This window comes from Poecilia latipinna, unplaced genomic scaffold (genome assembly GCF_001443285.1).
Source record: "Poecilia latipinna isolate Pla-1442-1.1 unplaced genomic scaffold, P_latipinna-1.0 Scaffold1619, whole genome shotgun sequence".
Taxonomy (NCBI): Eukaryota; Metazoa; Chordata; class Actinopteri; order Cyprinodontiformes; family Poeciliidae; genus Poecilia; species Poecilia latipinna.
Genome location: NW_015114235.1, coordinates 157,722 through 173,666, shown reverse-complemented (window position 1 = coordinate 173,666; position 15,945 = coordinate 157,722). Strand labels below are relative to the sequence as shown.

Genomic DNA, 15,945 nt, shown 5'->3' with positions numbered 1-15,945 from the left:
CCCAATCTCTGAGGTACAGAAGGGTGTTTCAGTGCATACTTGCATGTCTATGTGTTTTATGTTTTTATCAAGATGGTAAAGCAGGATTTGTCAGTAGTGGCTTATGTTTTCAGTATTGAAAAGGGTGTGTTTGTGTTTTGTATATATTTTGTATATTCTCTTCTAGTTTGGCAGTGGTCACATATATCATGTTTTTTTCTCACCCTCTCATTATACCCTTCAGCCTGGTTTCCTTTATCCAGTGTCAGTTCTTTGCCTTAAAAAAGAAAACCCCTCCACCCTGACATACTACTTTTGCTTTCCTGCTGCCCACTGCCTGCTTCCACCCATATTGTGTCTTGTCACATTGACTGCAAGGTCTGAAGGCATCACATATAATTAAAATTAAAAAGGAAAAACATTTCTGATAACCTCACTGTATGCAAGCAGAGATAAAAGACAGATATCTTACACTGAAGTACAATATTCGTATTGTGAGGTCAGATGAATAACTGCAATCAAAATTCTCTTATGAATTTACTTGGACAATCAGTAGGCAGTATATTTTGACATAAAAATGATTGTGTGAATGTTTTCAGAATGTCTGCTGTTCTTAAGGGCTTTAAAATGTAAAAGCTTCAGAAAAAAAAATCTTCTTATAATCATTGTTTTTCCAACATGTCTGGAGTCACACAGCTCCTGCTTTCATTCATTTCCCACCATTTCTGTTTGCACTGCAATGACACATGAATACCGAAAATTATAATAAAACAGTGATGATCCCCACTCGGCTCTAGCAGCAAGAGTAATGAAAGCCTGCCTCCATTGCATTTCCTAGAGTGATTCAAACGACAAAAAGCTGTGCAGGAAACTTTTATAAAAATATGTTTTGTACATACTTGTTTAAACTGTCATGTTCTGACAGTGAAATAAGAGACAGGTAATCTGTGAAAAAATCAAACACCTTTTCCTCCTTGTTGTGGTCCTACTATCCTCAGACATAAACAGCTAATAAACTGCTCCCGGTCAGAAACATCCAATCAGAGCCAAGAGGAGAGTCTTAGCCATGCCAATCATGTTTGTGTATACGCTGCTCACGGCTTGGTGCGGCACAAAGGTTTTAAAAAATAATTGATGTGGTCACGTTCAAAGGAAATAAGATTTGTCTGTTATCATCTTTAAATCTCAGCACATGTCCCGTCTTGTTTGTTTTGACATTTACAGTAAGTAAGCTTTGGGAGCAAAAAAGGGGAAGGAAGTGAAGAAACTCGATAATTACTGGGAAGGAACCTACCAGGTAGGTTTGCAATGGAACCTTCGGCATTTTTTCCACCAAGCGTCAGCAGTACAAAAGCATTATCTGATGAGAAGATCCCACAACCATGAATGGGTAAAAAAAAAAAAAAAAAAAGAGTTAGAGAGAAAAACAAGAAAAGGGTGGGGGTGTTCTGCTCCATTAAGAGGTGCAGCAGGAAGTATGGATAGAAAACTACTGGCAGCTTTCTTCTCCTTAAAAGTCCTCACGTTTTACTGCCCTTGTCATCACTCACCGTTTCAAAAAATGTGCACAGGTCAATGACTGAGAGATAACAGAAAAGTCAATAATGTTCCTGCAGGATCAAGGTACATTAATTTTATTAATACAGCTCTAAAATATTTTATCACGACTACTCTAAAGTCTGTTTTCTACTTCTCTGAAAATCTTCGGGTTTCAGCACCTCCTCGGACAAAGACACGGTGTCACTGAAGCACTCCAAAGGTCATGTACATCTACCAAACTGAAGATATATGTCCTGTTTATTGCCCATAAAGCTCATTAGCATGTCCTCCCCTGGCCTCCTCCATTCACTTATCCAAACATCCTCACCAATTCAATTCTCCACACCGAGAGGGAAGCTGCATGGCTTGATTCACAGCCAGAGGCCCAAATGGCCGAGCAGGAATGACAAACTCCATGCACTGATCAAAGGTCACAAGCACAGAGGTCCACAGACTTTGTTCTTTATTCAAAGAGATTTTGACACTGTTCACTTCCTTTCTCTTTCTTCTTATCAGTGCTTGCTCAGTTCCTGTTTTTGTTTCTGCTTCACTTACTCACGAAACAGCTAAGTGGGAAAAAATGTCTTCATTGTACCACAACTAAGTACACAAAACCTAATATGATGGTTAATATTTTCTCATCATGCTTTCAGTAATGCCATTCTTGTGACTAAACTATAACTTATTCTTTAAACAGTTTTTTTTCTTGTTACACACATTGCTACAGTTCTTCGGTTCAGAATGATATTGCATCAAAAGCAAATGTTTCTTTAAAATGCATCTCTTTTGTCAGAACAATTATGTTAGAGTGTATCAAGTTTTATCTTACTGTATGTTATTCTGGCACTAAATTACTGGGAGGAGACGCAACGGAAGACATAGGACCCAGCGGAGGGACTGGCCTGGGAACGACTTCAGCAAATAATGGATGGATGGACAGACAGATGGATAAATGACTTATGATGCAAAACAAGTTAAGCTTTACAAGCTGGCTTTGTCTCTTTTTTGAAAGTGGAGTGTGGGGTACCTAACTAATGCTCAATGCTTTATGTGATGTTAAAAAAAAAAAGAAATGCCTTTTTCAAACAAAACTTATAAACTTGTGTTTGTAGCTCAGCGAGGTTTTAATTGGCGGCAATTTATAGGTAAAGACATTGTCATTGTTCCGTTGCAGCTGCTAAGCTTAATAATATTTTATATTATTTAAATATTCATGAATATTTGATTTTATTGTCATTCACTTTGGGGGATTTTTGATCTGTGATTGCTGAAAGAGGTTTCTCCAAGCAATCTGCACTTCCAAGGAGTGTAGATTGGAATCAAGAAAGGCTAAATGTTTTAAAACAAGTCTTTGGCAAGACGGAAAATGTTTATTTTTTTCTTTATGTCTATTGAGTCAATTAAAACTAACAAAACCTCCAGGTAAAGGAAGGGCTAAAAATGACAAAAATGTCATGTATTTTTGGAGGACAGATGAGGACAGGTTCCAGATTTTACTTTAAGCAGAAAAGACAGATCTTTCATCCAGCATGTTGCTGGGTAAAGCAATAGGATAGAAATTACGCTTGTCAAGCTTCATGCCTAAAGTTACAACATTTGGAGTTGTTACTCCGATCGCAGCTTTTTAGAGGATCAGCAACTCCAGTGGGAATTCAAATGACCGAAAAAGGACTGCTACAGATACCTGCAAATTAGGGGTTACCTTCAGAAGCTCAGAGAACAGGGGGGAAATCTCCAAGGGTGGAGGTGGAGGAGCTGACCTTAGCGTTCGCACAGACTGAATGCAAACATTGCTGTAGAGCTCTTCAATAAAATCAGTGCTGATGTTAGGGATGTAAAAGGAAAAGTCGGAACAAGAAGCAAGCGTTAGAGTAACAGATGGCGACTGGGAGGGAAATTTGGATCAGGACGAGGAAAAACATGGAGGGAGTATGAGTGGAAAGTGACAATCCATCACATCCAAATTTGGTAAAGCAGCTCGCTTATTTTGGAGGAACTTTGCAGCGGTGTTCTCTAGGTTGTTGCACGTTTTGCTTCATCCTCTTTACGTTTGGCGTTTTCTTACCGCCTGCCTCAGATTTGCATTCACGTATGCTCAACAGGGCCATGGAGTGTGATGGAGTTCGACCATGTAATTCCATATTGTTCAACTACCAAAATCATGGACTAATGCTTTGTGAAACACGGACAACCGTGTAAGCAAACGGGATAATATTAATGTGGAATGTCAGCTGGAGCAAGGCTACTTCATTGCATATGTTTATGTCAGCCATCTGTGGTAGATTAAATAGATTGTTTAAAAAAGTAATGTGACATGATGATCTTGCATACACGTAGAGTCTGTTTGTATAAAAAATGAAGCGAAACTGCTGACAGAGTCTCGGAGCATTCTTCGTTGTGAAACTGGAGCAGGACAATGGTTCAGGTGCATGTCAAACGTTCAGCACTGTTTATGTCCTGAGACAAGACACAAGAAACTGTCTAGGGCACATGTGTCAAACGGAAAGCCCCAGGGACAAATCCGCCCCACCATAGCATTTTGCGTGGGCCTCAGGACTCCAGACGCTAAATTACATCAATCAGCCCCATCCAGTTTTCTGTGATTGATTGGAAATTCATGTAAAATCAACAGATTCCCACATTTTTTTCCCGCTTTATTACCAATTTTCCGCAAAAATGGTCAAAAACATTGGGTTTACTGACCACTAATTAGTTTATCCGTGATCTATGCAACAATTAAAGTCACAATTAACGTCTTACATGCAATGTCAAATGCACATATTTGCAAAATTCCTTGAAACTATTTCTAAATTAGCTCCACAAAATTAGTGATTTTAATTGTAAAAAAAAAAAAAAAAAAATCAAAAAATCATCCTCAAAATATTTAAGGAACTGAACAATGTGAAAAGACGTTTAATTTAGGACTTAGGAAACGCAGAGACAGGTAGTTTTCAGTTTGTTAATGGGTTTTATCAGTACATTCTGTTACGACTGGCCCTTTAAGAACATCTTGATTTGGCCCAAAATGAAAATGAATTAGATTTTTTTTTCTGCCAACATATCTTGAATTACGGTACATTTATTAGATATGATGGTTCCTGTAAAACGAAATAGGTGTTGAATATATATATATTTTACCCAATCAGAATGAATAAGCCAAAGACGTCAGAAGACTAGAGGTTGTTTTTCTGTTGTAGTCCAAGAGCCTTCTGGATGCTTTAACTTTTACATGCAGACTACACAAGACTACTTTACCAGTAGAACATGGATTTACAGTACTAGTAGACAGGAATGAGTTTTCTACCTACACACAGACAAATATGCGCACACACAAACACACAGACCCCTACAAATACTGGCAGTTGTTGTAATGGATGGTAGACCACAGTGTGCAGGCATACAGCCAGTGAGTCCAATTGAGGCCCAATGTAACCACTTTGAAATGAACACTTTAGAGGACAGCCAAACCACAACATCAAACACACAGACACACACTGAGGAAGAGCAAAGAGACTCTGCAGCCAGAGCATTGTTAGCAATGTTGTGTGCTGACCGAGGCCTTCTAGAAAAAGTTTAGGAGAGCCATTTCTTCTGACCGCCTGAATCTGGAGCACACTGGAAAAGTCTTTGAGGAAAGTTTGTGTCGGGGGAAACGAAACTGCTTATGTCAAAAGCACAAGTCTGGATCACAAAAGAAAATAGGTCAGAAAAACACTAAACATTTTTTTTTCAGCGATACTGTCTTTCAGAGTGATTTTTTTAAGGGTTGACACGTTTCATCTCTCTTCTACTTTTGCTTCAATAGGTGTGTGTCTTTGGAAGTATCTGCATACATATCATCCTAGCCTTTATCTTTAAACATGGAAAATTAAAAAATACCTCTAAGCTCTTCTTTTCAGACGAGTGCTCTGCATAGTGTTAAATAATATTATTGTCAAATGTGACATGATGTCAACTGAGGGTTGGTTTTTTCCATTTTGGTTTTTTTTTCCCCCATTTCGTTTTTTTTTTTTTTTTTTTTTTTTTTTTGCATGTGTAGGTTTTTCTGTAAGCTTCTCAGAAGTTAATCTTGTAATTTCTGTTTACGGTATATTCAGCCTCAAACCAACACATAATATAATTTCCATTCCATACAAACCCACAAATTGTGGGCAAAATTCCCATAAAGAATTGATAGATCATTTTTTTTTGTCATACATATAAAGTACTTTTTGATTGCAGTCATTAGCAAAACCATAGATATCAATAAAAGTGTTTACATTTCTAACTAGTGAGGAAATAATAACATATGCAAAGTAACTGATGTCATTTTTTTTCTACAAATAAAATCTGCTCACAGTGGGGATAAAATATGAGACAAATTTTTCCTAAAACATTAATACAATCTTCCAAATATTTTTTTCTTGCATATATTGGGGCTTTACTTCCAAAAATGACAATTTTGCACTACTTTTCCACAATGATGTGATGTATTTGAACTATGCTGATTTCCAAAACAAGCAAAGCCTGTGATAAATGTAGGACGTTCTCATGTTAAAGATTTCTCCAGCTAGAGCAAAATAGTTTTTTTTTTTTTTTTGTCAAGAGACATTCATCATCTGATACTTTCCACCAGCTCTTTGTTCATGACGATTGTTTTCTGAAAATAGAGACTGTCACCAGCTAACCATGGCTGCTATGGGGATGTGAAATATGACTACAGTGACGGAATGGGCAAAAATATGACTTGGCGTGTTGAGCAGAGAAACAATAATTGGTGCCAGGGGAACCAAAATCCAACTATGAGAGATTTATTTATTTTTATTTTTTTGAAACACTGAGCTTTTATGTGCTTTTTATTTGTTTTCTTGTTGCCTGGACCAATTTATTAACACAACATTGACTTGTAGTGTTTTCAGTGATATCCCACTTCAAATCATTTCATGTCCAGTGATTGACAGTCATGCAAAGAAGCTGAAATACTGTGTTGATGTGATCCAAAAAGGCAAATATTTCATACATGTCTCTCATATTTCCTTAAAAGGTGGCAGTGTTCCTGATATTTTGGAGAGCCCCCCCCATTTTAAGAGCCCTCAGATCTGGTGGGACGGTTGGGGGGGGGGGAAGGAAAGTGTCTCGTGGCTGGAGCCAAACACAAAGACAGACCAGAGACCAGAACGTTGTAAAATACACAAACACACAGCTGTGAGTGGACAGCCGCCAACTGTTCTTGCCAATCCACCACAACAGCCCACTAATCTTGCTTAGATCTGCTCATCAGAGCCAGACAGTGGGCATCCTGTGCTGCAGCCGCTGCTGCATCTGGGGGAACCGAGCAACAGAATAATCTGGGCTTTGAAGCACAGCAGAATGCAGCAGGGGGGCCCGTCACAGCATCCCTCACTGATCACTCCACTCATCCGGTTGAGAAACTGTAAAAATTGAAAGCTTCCCTGAAACGAATCTCTTACAATGTTTTCTACTCGCAATGATTGTTTACTTGTATAAATTACAATAATAATTAAAAAAAAGGAACCAAAAAAAAAAAAAAACTATTAAACTGTAGCGTTTGAACCCAATAAATTCCTGAGTGGATTAGATAAAGGTCTGCTTGGACTTAACAGCTTTAATGAAAGCACAATAGCAACAATGCTCATGTTAAATGCTATGATGTGTTTGCAAGCTTTAATTAACTGAAGAATAGTTGTTTTTGTTGTTATAGATATTGGCTTCTGTTTACTTGACATACTTATTACCCTAGCAACCAATAAAATTAAAGCTTTCATAGCAGACTAAGAAATACAATAAAAAAAATATGTATGTTCTGTATTCTGATTTTCAAAGCATAAATGACTTTACTTGGATATGGCTCTTTCAAAATATGCATAATGCAGCATGTAAAATTAGTCTTTGTAGTGCTCATTATTTCACACACCTACGATTTTAAGTTTGTGGAAATCTGCAGATAAACAATTATTTTTCAGACAGAGCACAAAAGGTGGACGCTATTTAATCAGTCACATTCCAAATGAAGGTCACGATAATCTTCTAAATGTTATTTTCTCTCAAAGTTTTACTCAAGCCAACCTGATCCGGGCTGAAAAAAAGCCAACAGATAAATTTCCCTTGAGAGGCAAAGAAAAACCAAGGAACGTGCCACAAAACTACTGCCAAGGCATATGGCTGAGGTGGATGTTATTGAAAAGGATGCATTACAATGCTGACCTGAGGTCAGAGCACATTCTGTCTCAAGGGACAAGCTCGCAGGAGAGAAGCAGCTGCCTGCATGCTTTTCTTTCTGCCTGCAGTTCAGCGCCACCTCGGTTACCCTGCATCGTTTTATCAAAACATGCCTCCCATCAAAGCATAAGTTCATTTTACTGGCCTCAAGAATGTCACTAAGCTATGTGGGCCTACACACTTAAATGTAATGCCTAAAAAATGCACGACAAATCACATCTATTCTTATCACAAATGTGATGATAACATCCAATAAAAAAAATCTTATAAGATTTAGAAAGGTGCTTCAGAGTTTAGGAATTTTCTTTTTTTTTTCACTAATTTTCTGTTCTTTCTTTACAGCACTTTGATTAATGTTGCAGTTTTTAAATGTGCTACAGTAAGAACAAAACTGAACTTGAACGCTACTTGATCTTGGTCACATTGTGAATAAACCAGTGTTTACGCATAGGTCACAACTTAGCTAAGCTGATCTTTTCACATAACCTGTATGTCTTTGCATTTACTTTACCTGACTTCTTTGCTCTGGTTCATATATTTGAGTTCTACATATTTTGTTATATATCTATATGTTTCTTTTGTGCCGTGTTTCCCTGCTGACATTACGTTTTTCATAGTTTCTCCCAGTACTTCTCACAGCTGTTCTATATTAGGTTAATCACAACCACCTGCTCCTTGTCTCTGTTACCACTTTTCCCTGAGTTTATATTCCATGTTTGCTTCCAGTTATTGTTATATTAACATGCTAAAAATGCTATCTACTGCATACTTTGCTGGTTTGGTACTAGACGATCCGTCCATGTGCATTTTGTTGGAGTTTCCTTTTGTCTACATGTCACTATTGTCTAAATTGATCAAAAATACAAAAAATAAAAAATAAAAAACAGCAAAATGGAATTTTTTTTAGCGGCAACAAAAAAAGAGTAGCTGATCAAAGAGGATTGCACATCTCTTATGTCCTGTCAGGTCTTTTTTTTCTATTTATTAAGGCTTTACCTTGGGTTCTTAGTCATCTAATACATTTGGATCAGACGGCCTTAAAATGATGAAAAGAGCTAATCCTGTAAATCACACCAATGTTAGAAATGAAGAAAGGGTATAGACATACAGTTCCAACTAGATTTTATTTTCTATTCTCTAATAAGCTGCTATTTTTTTTCTCACATTATCATGACATAAAAAGAGTAGAAACAAAGAAAAAGCTTCTGGTTCTACTTCTTCAACTTTCTTCTTCCTGTCTGTTGAATTCCAGCAAATAGAAATGACCATACAACTGTTTTGGCTGACTTAGTGGAGATTACTAATACTGAAACTAATGCATGTCTACTACCATGCATTAGTAGACATTAGTAGACATGTGGAGGAAGTTACCATTATTGAGTAACTTCCTCCACTAACTGCTTCATCAAAAATATTTGTCAACGTCTGCTTTACTATAATGACAAATTTTGAGTAGCAGCTAGTTTTCAGTAAAGACTGAGCATATTTGTGAAATTTTTCTTCTCTTACCCCAATGGCTGAGGTAAAATAGATTAGCAGATGTGTTATTTTCCATTCTTTGGTGATTCATATTTCTCATTTCAACATAAATACTTCAGTAAGCCAAGACAAAGAAAAAAACTGACAAGAAGTTAATGGACCTTTGGGTGAAGAAAAAAAAATGGCTTGGACACTGTCCGAAGGAAGAAGATTCACAAAAATAAAACGAAGCAAGACAAATGTTCACCTCATAACTTATCTCAGCAGGAAAACACACAGAAAGACACCAGTCAAATGTGCCGGCTCATTTCATTAATCCTAAATTTTATTTTCGGCTGCAGTGTCATATGTAGTCATCTAGGAGATCCACTGTTCAAACATTTTATTATTGTATTCAAAGTCACGTGTCACAAAGCACCAATATACACATGTACACAACAATCCTGCTGACAGAAACACATCCTGTCACATGGGAAGCCCTTGTTTTCCAGGAAGCTGCCTGACAGGATGACAGACCTCAGCAGGCAGCAGAATCAGTTGCAACGGTAAAACAAAGACAGGCTGCAGAGTCTCTACTGATTTCTATAATACGATCAAGTTTTTTGACTAACATAACGCTTGATGTATCAAAGCGCCGACTTCTTTGATTTATATATTTCAACATTCGTCAAAACATTCTATTTCTGCCCTCGAAGTGTGCAACGTCATGCTATCGCGAATACTTTTAGCTGCCTTTCCATCAATAAATCAAACATCCTTTCCAATGGATTAGTGATTTAATTTAAATTCACGCTGTCTGATTTTTAGTCCATTTCTACAAGGTTTCAGTCAGCAATATTTCTGATTAGACAATGTCGACTGGGTGGTGAGTCAGAGGAGCTCTTCTGCAATAATCCATCCACTTCCTCCCTTTCCTGTGAAAATGATGAGACGCCCAAGCCACTGGATGCTGGTGCCTGGTCTGAAACACCATAATCTCCACCACAGACTTAATGAGCTTAATGTGCACTCCCAGGCCACTGAGCTTAGAGGCATGAGCACATTGTGCACTGTGATGTACTGCTGTACAGTTTGCCTCTGTTTGTGAGCATGCAAATACCCAACTAGATAAACAAATTATCGCTGAGACGTAGCTGCTGCTGTGCCCGACCATGATTATCATAGGCCATTCCAGAAGCACCCCACTGAGGCGGCAGTTGTTTGTTATATGATGACGTATTTAGGAGTTAAAGAGACCGGCATTGGTTACCAATGGTGCCAACTTAAGTGCGCAAACAGATGGGACGCGTTTAAATCTGAGAACTACCTTTTGTAACCAAAACCACATATTGCTATGCAGTCAAAAACTCTCAGGCAAAAATAAATGCAGAACAGAGCCTTTTATATTGGAAATGCAGCTTCCAGGAACAGGGCCTGATTCCTGAGCTTGATTGGGGATAAACTCTGATTTCATTATCAACACCCACTCAATTCCTGGCTGTCCCCAGCGTACGCCCTTCCGTCCAACGTAGGAGTAAAAGTCTACATGCACAGACGCATTAATCAGGATGTGTGTGCTTTAACCTCTAATCAGAAATTAAAGCAAACTTGATCTAACAGGAAGACAAGAATCCATCTAAAAATCTAACAATGCCAGAGACTGTATTCATAATAACCAGATAATAAAATAAACTGAAGAATCATCAGAAGCTAACATAATCAATGGTACGAGAGCTTGTCTCATTAATCTGAGTTGTTTGCTATGTATTAGTTTCACACTATGAAACAAAAGCTGTGCTCCGGATCTGAGTTCATGCTTTAAGTTCTATCTTTACAAAGCAATAAAGGGCCGCGAGTTGGATCTAACTTCCTAAGTCAAAAATCTCCTGCATACAAACTTCTTTTTTTTTTTTTGAGTAGACAACTCTTCATCACAATGGCCAGGTCAGAAAATGGTGCAGCATGATGTGGATGGATGGACTAATAAGGGATGTCTAAGTCTGTTATTTTAGTTTCTGTTAGTTTAAAGTTCAAGCAATGTAGATTTACAACAAGTTAAAACAGGCTGCTTAAACAAAGTATAGATTTTTTCACTCATTTGGAAGACAGATCTGTGTTTTAATTAGTTGTATTCATGCTTTGTAAACTTTCACTCCCGTCTTTTCCGTTCAGTTAACTGATGTGCAGCAGTACAACAGGATGTTCTATTGTATTTGCGGCGTGAGATCCTCGGACAGAGAGATCTTTTTATGCGATTGTGTCTTATTATCAGAAAAGGCATTCAGAATTTGTCACATGGCAATGAAAGATTACACTGTTATTATTCACAGTGCATCACTTCGTCCTGCTTTGGAAAACTGAAAAATCCTTGTGTTTTCATATGTACTATGACCATAAAAGTACATACTTTAGTTGTGCCTTATTATACATTATTTTCTCAGATGCACTCTCAGGTACACTTGCAGGACAAACATGTATAACCTGGATTTCAATCCAATAGATTTGATATATCTTCCAAATGACTGTGCTAAAAAATACAAAATATTTGAGATTTTTTTCCTTTTTTAATTAGGATTTTTTTGACAGTAATTTTCTGGTACTTCATACCAGGAAAATACAACCACAGCAGCATTTAACATGGTAAGTTTTAGTCAGGGCAGGACAAATTAAAACAGTGAAGTCCCTATTCTTATACATAATCATATTATGTAGCTCTAAAATTCAATTAGTTCTTACTAATTGAATTTCAGAATAAACTAGACAATGCGTTTTTGTTTTTGTAGTTTGAATTCATTTTATCATTTACACACTATATACTGTCCCATTGTGTGTGTAGAGGCTAAAAGAGGGAAATATTTTCTCAGAATTCATTAAAACATTTACTTTCTTTCCTTTTTATTTATGGGGTTTAATTAGTGACTGATTCAGCCATTCACTTCAGAGTTTTGTTGTATTTCGACTACGATTAATGTAAAGAGCAGAAAGCTACACCTCTTTACACGGCGAGGTAATAATTAAGTGTCAAAAACAGTTCATATCACTTTTAGCAGGCCACCAGGTGACGCCCAGAGTTCAAATTATTTTAGGGCTTTTAGTTGCACCTGCGATAAATTGGAACAGAGAATGTACTTATTACATATAACTCATTAGGAGCAATAAAAAAGATGAGGTGTTTCTCCACCTTTTTTTATAGCTCTGAGCTATGTAACTATGATACATTTTTATGTTTTCCATTGTCGATCGTAAACTTTTGGTATCTATAGCAACACAAACAAGGGGATTTTCAGCTGGGTATGTCATCTTTCATCAGGGTAGTCTATGGTGTAATTAACTTCTGTTAGGAGGAGAAAGGCATGACGAAAACCAACTTGCCGTGCAACATGGTTTTCCATGTCAGGTTTGTTTGAGGCACTGCTGCAGCAAAGAATTTACATCATAATCCTTAAGCTTCTTACTTCCCCGGTGTTGACGGATTCATTTAACAAAGCAGCACCTATACGTGTTTCATCATTTTAATAGACTCCTTATGAAATTTGAGTTATTTTCATTAAACCGTTAGCTAAATAGAGGGGCAGAAAACCTTACTCCGCTTATGAGTAATTAAACACAACACAATATTTTTTCAGAGCTTTGAGAAAGTGAAGATTTGGTTTGCTTGGGTTAAACAAAACAACACTTTGTTTTGGAATCATTCCAGGTGTGAGATAGATATTTCTTTCTCCAGAAGCTTGACCTTTGGTTTTAAATTAATAATGCAAAAATTATATTTCCCCTAAGAATCAATTTTCATTCTTTCAAAGACGTCATTTATACACCAGTGCTCTTATAAACTCATTTGTTAAACAAATCACATGTTTGTCTCCAGCCAGTTTACTTTTTTAGCAAATAATTATATATCTTTGTATCAGTGTTGGGATAAAGAACACAACACTTTCTCTCCTTCTAGCACAATACAATAAATTCAAAGTAATACTTGTGTACTTTAACTAATACATGCGGGTGGCAAGCTTCTGTTCATTGAAACAAGAAGGAAAGGCCTAATTAAAATCAACTTTGAGTAACAATCTTATAAGTTTATGCTATAAAAATACTGCTCCAATCTGCACTCTAAAATAAACCAGAAGCCAGTGTAGTTACATTATGATTGAAGTGGTGAGATTTTTGTCTGAGGCCTGGTAGTAGTGTTTTGAACAATTTGCAACCACTTGAGGGAGGTTTTGCTAAAACATGTGTGCAGTGCATCGTAATAATTCAAATGTGATTAAACCAAAGCATGAATAATTATTTTCAGTTCAGGACGTGAGACAGTGGTGCTGAGTTTTACCAATATTTGTCAGACGATAAAAACAGGAACAAACCACAGTCTTGAATTGGACATCCAAAGTAAAATCAGAATCAAAGGTTATAAAAAGGGGCCAAGACAAAAACATCTTGCAAACCCTTTTTTAATCAACCCTTAAACCAGAAACCCATCATTATTTACATGTTCTGTTGCTAAGGTAATAGGTAAAACATTTCTGTTAGAGTAACTCCGTAACAGAAAAGGACGTGGGGGTAAATATCAACAAAATAACATTTAAATTGCTTTATTATTTTTAGCTTTTTACATTTTGTTTTTGTTTAAAACATCTGGCTAATGAGAAGGTGTGCAACTGCCTTGAACATAAGTTTATAAAGGTTCATAAATTAGCATTTGCACAAACCTTGAGGAAATATTAATTCCGAGTAAAATTGGTATTCCAAGTCAACAAAGCATGTATGCGTAAGAAATGAGATCAAACATTTTTGCAAATTTTGACAATCTTTTTAGGTTTGTTACAGGAGAACCAAGAAGTAAATAACTTCTAAGAGCCTTTCTAGAGAATCCCACTTTAAAAATTATGAACTACCCCTCAGGCAGACATCAACAAAATTGCAGTACACCACTAGTTTTCTATGTGCACAAACCAAGATGCATGGATTCACTGCCATACTTTTGCAATGAAAGGCCTACACATCTCTGACAACTGATGTGCTTGACAAGTCATTTTCTCTTTAAATGCGTAACATAAAATATGGCCTATAATCTACGAGCCAAAGTGGGGGTATAACTTACCAACTGCTGTGCTAATTGTTTATGAAACACTGTACTTCTTTGTTTATTGTGTCGTGTCCATTCTTAAAGATGTTTCAAATTTGTATGTGCACTCGTGTGTTCACTCAAACCCCGCCCCCTGTGCGCTCTGTCCAATCAGAGTAGAGAACAGCCGCTGAGCAGCGGCGGCAGAGAGCGATGGGAGCAGACAGTTGGGGGAGGGGTCTGTGTGTGTGTGTATACACTATAGGACTCAGCAGCAGCAATTCTACAGCCGTAGTAAAGTCTCTAACGGTCGGCCCCCTTTTTTGACCGAAAGCCTCGTACAAAAAGTTGATAAATGACGGGGGACTTATCGAAAACGGGGTGAAGCAGCTCTTGCTCGCCCTGAAGTCCTCCTTTATATTGTCGCGGAGGACGAGGGGACACTTTTAATTCGTCCATTTGTTTTCAAATGAAGCAACCGAGAAATGCCAGTGGAAATGCTACATCCGAATCCAATGCCTCCCTAGGTTTGTCACCGATCCAAACCCATACGTTTGTGGTAAGTTATCCTCTTTTTCTGTCGTTTAATACAGAAGGAATCTGATAAATGTTTCTTCTTAAAGTAAGTTGAGGTGAATTTAACCCGCGAATAAATGGTAGACATGGTGGAGGAAAGCCGCTCTAGTAATGTCTGCATATAGATGAGACGATAAAGGTAAACTAGTGACAGTCATCTGATTATTTAATTAGCGTAATATAAGGTGGTAACTTGTTTTACGCCAAAATTAGTATAGGCTAGTGTGTTTGTCGAGACTTCGCAGTTTAAACGACGCGTTTGCATTCAGAAAACAACACCTGGGGATGTTTCCTTGGAGGTTAGGTCTCAAGTGCGGTAAAACACGCTTCCACTCCCAATGGAGATGTTGTTTATACGGATACTACCCCATCTCTTGTTCAAATAGTTGGGACCTAAATGTCATAGTATGTTCAGTTAGCCAAAAGCAGTTTGTAGAGGGCCATAAAATGAAAACAGCCTTGAGATATACCGGTGAATCTTCAACATCTCTGAATCACACTGAAGTAAAGTTTTGTCCTCTTTCAGATTTTTTGAAATGGTGTAATGGTAACCCTTAATTAATAAGTGAACTTTATCAAAGCCATAACAAAATTAGCTTACTAATACATAATTAATAGTCGGGTAAGTTTTGGTGATGATAAGGTTTGCGGTATTGGGTTATTTTCAGTTTGAGTATTAATATTAGAATACAGCTTTTTCTGAATTAAATGAAATTAAATAGTCCTTAAAAATAAGGCTTTGCACTTGTCAATTTCATGCACTTGACCAAATGGGACATAGGCGTGTAAGGGGGCCCAATTTAGAGGCAGTAAGCCTGCTTTGTGCTGACCATTGAACTCTAACTCCGCTGATGCCTGTCACTGTCAAACACATTGCCAGGAAGCACACCGGGGGAGGCTGATTGTTATCTGTTTCTGACCAGAAGCAATTAGTTCCTGATAAGGCAAACTTTCCTTCTGCAAATTACAGCCCGATGCTGCTCAGCACTCTGTGCGAGATAGAAACGAAAAAATGACTTTCTCCTAGTTCAGCTTTTTTTTTTTTTTTTTTTTTTTGGGGGGGGCTAACCAGCAAGTTAATGATTTGTGAATTTTTGTTTCTTTTGGGGGGTTTT

At 37.4% G+C, this 15,945-nt stretch overlaps 1 protein-coding gene across 2 annotated transcripts in view; it reads left to right on the top strand.

Annotated features, from left to right (window-relative positions):
- Positions 1-14,445: 14,445 nt before the first annotated feature.
- Positions 14,446-15,945, top strand: part of gpr146 (G protein-coupled receptor 146) — a 12,529-nt gene continuing 11,029 nt past the window's right edge. Inside the window, exon 1 of one of the 2 annotated variants that reach the window (XR_001428314.1) lies at positions 14,446-14,813. The gene's annotated coding sequence lies outside the window, so the exon portion shown is untranslated. The remainder of the gene's footprint in view (positions 14,814-15,945) is intronic. The other variant, XM_015059317.1, reaches the window with a different exon arrangement.